This window comes from Adiantum capillus-veneris, chromosome 14 (genome assembly GCF_014529385.1).
Source record: "Adiantum capillus-veneris isolate H3 chromosome 14, ASM1452938v2, whole genome shotgun sequence".
In the NCBI taxonomy this organism is placed as follows: domain Eukaryota; kingdom Viridiplantae; phylum Streptophyta; class Polypodiopsida; order Polypodiales; family Pteridaceae; genus Adiantum; species Adiantum capillus-veneris.
In genome coordinates, this window is record NC_140944.1 from 124,278,903 (window position 1) to 124,283,433 (window position 4,531).

Genomic DNA, 4,531 nt, shown 5'->3' on the forward strand with positions numbered 1-4,531 from the left:
TTAGCTAAACTGATGAATTTTTAAGTTGAAAACTAGTTAGCAGGGCTTAGGGCACTAGCACAAAGCATTCTTTGCACAAAAAGACCAACATTTCAAGAAAAGACATCATACGCGTATGATGTCTCACAGCATGATTTTCACATCCATTTCAACATTTGAGTGCATAGCCTCATTCCACATGTTAATCACATCCTATGAACCAAGTATCATGAGAATTGGAGTTAGAAAACCCAAGGAAAACCAAAAAGACGCAAAGTAGGCCATAAAATTGATTTTTGGTCCTAATTTTGTCAAAATAACTCCAAACTCATTGAAACTTTGTAGGATTGTTGATTAACACATCTACAAGCTATCTGGAACCAAAAAGCACAATTTTGACACAAAAGACATCATACGCGTATGATGTCTATTTGCACTTACAGAGCCAAAACTGCTCATTTGTCATCATACATCCATTATATATATCTAATACATGCTACATATGAAATTTGGAACCATTTGGTCAAGTGGATCACCCCATTAGCCCAATTGAGGGAAAATCCTTCATCCAAAGCCTATTTTAGCCTAAATCCAACATACTCAAGTCCAAACCAAGATTTGAGTAGATATAGTCTTTCACTAGTACATGGGGAGTCCACAGAACCAATCCCATGAAAAATTGATGAAAAAGACATCATACGCGTATGATGTCTCCAGAGCTATTTTTAGCCCAAAATCTATCCAAACTTCATAAATCCACTGAATAAGCCTATCTAAAGCCAAATCCAAGCTTATAGAGAAATTTGGTCCAAAAATACACTAAAAGACATCATACACGTATAATGTTTCACTATGTGATTTTGGCACCTCAGGGCTTCAACCACCAAACAGAAGTGATCTACATGCCATTTGAAGGTGAACCACCAAGTTTTATCCAATTTGGATCATAAAATCCAATTCCCTTTCAAAATTTTGCCAAGAGCCTGAACTGGACTAAACTGGCCAAAACTTGACCAAATGGTATCCAAACTCAAATCCAAGCATATGATACTCATGTATACACTATCAGCTACAAGCACAACCAATATGAAGTCATTTTGACACAAAAGACATCATACGCGTATGATGTCTCCAGCATGGTTTTGAGCCCAGTTTGCATATTTTTTCACCTACCTTGCATCCTTAGGCCCTGAATAGCTCATGTTTCAATTTTCAAGTCATTTGAATAGTTAAAAGCTTCATTTCGGCTTTCAGTACTAAAAAGACGCTAACTTCTGAAATTGGAGTTACAGGATCCATGGATTCCGCCAAGTCATCAGCAACAAAGAGAAAAAGACCGACAATCAAAGATGCTCTTGCAGAAGCAGAACCCTTTGACATTCCAGCAGAAACCCTCAAGCCAACCAAAACTTGGGTGGAGGAAGCAGTATTGGAACAAGAGGGAATAAAGATCTACCAGGGGACTTTCAGAGATCCTCAAGGGCAAGCGGTGGATATACCGATGATCCCACAAGAATTGGTGGATTATAGCAGGTCAGAGAACATCAACAGGTACCTGGAAAGGACAGACTTGCACAGATTCTTCACCTCGAGACCATCAGGTGTAGATACAAGAAGAGTGTATGAGTTGGAAACCTCCATTCAGAAGGATGGGAAAGCCACATTGACAGCAACAGGTGGAGCAGCCATAGAGCTACCAGAAACTGGAGAGGAAACCACAATTGAAGATCCAGCCCCAGTTCATGAGGTGGCCTCGACTTCAGGAATCTCTGAAGAAGAAGAACAAAGGCTCCATGACCAAATAGCAAAGTCAACAGAGGAGAGTGGCAAGGCGGAAATGGAATGGGAGAGGAGACTCCTAATCTCCATTAGACTTCAGGGATTAGACACAAAAGTGCTCCATGAAGAGTGGATGCAACCCAGCGTGCCTTTCCCTTTGATGAAGTTTGAAGTGATAAAAACAAAAAAGAGAATAGAGGAGGAGCAGTATGTCGCTCTTTACGAAGGCGACATCACAAAAGAGGAACAATCAAAGAAGATTGTGGATTCGCAGCCTAGATGGAGGAAAGGTTGGCTGAACAAATACCCAGCCTACCTCATCTACTTGGTAGAGGCACCAAAGGAGATTCGGGAGGATGCAACCTTCTGCCTGGTGCCAAGAGTCAGAAGCTGGAAAGAGCATGGCAGGATTGCAGAAAAGAAGCCAAATTGGCTTAATTACCCCAGGATGCCAGGACCAAAGGCAGGAGAGAGACTAGGTAAAGCCTACATGGTGAAAACCCTAACGGGCACCATCAAGCTCTTTACTGGCTCTCCTGACCTTTCGTGTCAGATGCTCAAGAAAATCTGCAGGACTCTCTTAGCTTGCATTGAAGTGTTCGCGCCAGATAAAGCCACGACCTCGAGTCTACTATCGACGGCCGACACAGTGACTGATATGATATATGATCTTTCATTGCAGCCTTCTCCAAAAGTGTTGCACCTCCTATACCAGAGGATTATGTTTTTGCCTAGCTTCCACATGCAAACATTCGAAGAAGCTTTCTACACCGGCTTTTTCACCCACGAAAGCAAAATATTCGGCCCAACCTTGACCATCGGCAACCTACGATACGAATCACATTTGCAGATGCTCAAGACGACAGGACTTTATTGACCAAGCATAAAAGTCATGTCAGGGACGACATGAACGCGGAGGGGGGGAGTGTTGAGCCAGCAGAGGATCACACCCACATTTTTGCTCACACTCATCATTTTGTAACCATTGATTGTAATAAATGTCTTTCCGACATTAATTTTGATTTGAGCCATTCATTAAGTAACGGGACTCAATTGAGTTTCCAGCTTGTAATCCCGAAGTAATTTCACTTGCTGATGTAATTAGTTAGAGATGTTCTCACCTCCAAGGCTGAGGTATATAAGCCAAAGTTTTTGTAACCTAAGGGAGATTCAGATTATTAATCATAGTGAGTTTTTGAGCGCCATGACTGTGTCTGAGAGAGAGAGAGAGAGAGAGAGAGAGAGAGAGAGAGAGAGAGAGTCTTATCTACTTGCTACGCGAGCTACGGAGCCGCCATTGGAGAAGCAACACCACCATTGTGTTAGCAACGGCGAGAGCTACGCACAGATACCAAGAGTGCGCGCTATCGGCTTCTATGTGTGGTAAGTTCCTACGAGCTTCAGTGTGAGTTTTCTTCCAACTCGTGTGTCGGAATAGAGCATGCAGCATATCTATAGAACCACAACGAGTAGAGCTACACATCAGTACCATCGGGGTCAAGTTTCGATCACCTGTATTTTTCGGCCTGTCTTCATACGCATTTACCGCACGGAGTGGTTATAGGTTGATTTTGCAGTTCAAGTCTTTAGGGTGTTGTTCTTACCTAGTGTATAGACTTCCCCTTGAGTTTGAGATCGATTCAATGATTCTAGATCCTGTTTCGTATAGCATTCTTTCGTAGTAAGGATTTCAGTCACTTGCGTATTTTAGAACTTAGATTTGATTTCCTTAGTAGTGATTGTCATTAGAAGGTCGAGTAGGTGATTTGACACCCACCTAGTTGTTTCCATGTGCCTGCGGGTCAAGCTCCGTCCTCGTCTGACAAATTCTGTTGTTGGTGGAGTTCTCGCTATTTAGCTTCCGCTAGCGGCGTAACTGCCTTAACAGAGAGTGTGTGTGCGATCGAGCATTACGAAGGCACGACGGCGGCGAAGCGGTTGAGCGCGGCACGACTACAGCTTCTTCTTCATCGCGGCGAGGAATCCACCACGAAGGCGAGCGTAGAGCGGTGAGTGACACACCCTTTGCTCTCTTGAGCTTGCTAGTTTAGGCTTGTTGTGTGCTTGGAGCCATTTGTGGCTCGCACACGGTGTATCGGCAAGTCCCTTGCTTCGACAGTGCGGCAAGGAGCGCACATTTTTGGCACCGCTGCCGGGGAAATGCCCTACACTAAGCTCTGTTAAGCACTTTACGCTTTCTTGTGATGCAATTTCAATTGAAGGATTTGTGAAGAAGGAAGGTGTGTGGTTGTGTGAAGAAGGATTTGTGAAGAAGGAAGGTGTGTGGTTGTGTGGAGAAGATTTTTGTTACACTATACTGTCTTTTTTGTTTTCTGTAAAGAAGGAGTTACAATTTCTTTTGCAATGTATTGTTAGAATTAAGGTATTAGCTATGGAATGTTAGTTCTGTAAGGTTCAATGTTAGTTCTGTAAGGTTAGTTTTGTAGATTTGTTAGCTACTGTAGTACTATGTAAACAGTGTTAGAGTGTGTGTGGTAGTATCTCTATTAGCTATAGGTAGATAAGTTAGGTGTAGGTTAAGTGTGTGTGTGCCCGCGCGCGCGGCGCGGCCGTGGAGACTTTTTTTTTTTAATACTTTTTATATAAAAAAATTATTTTAAAAAGAAGGATCGGGCTGGGGATCATTCCCCAAGCTCAAGCCCAAACCCAAACCTCAGTCCTCAGTTTTAAAATATAGTTTATACACCTTTTTATATTTAAAAACTATTTTTAGGATTTCGAGGACTATAAAGACTATTTTTAGGATTTCGAG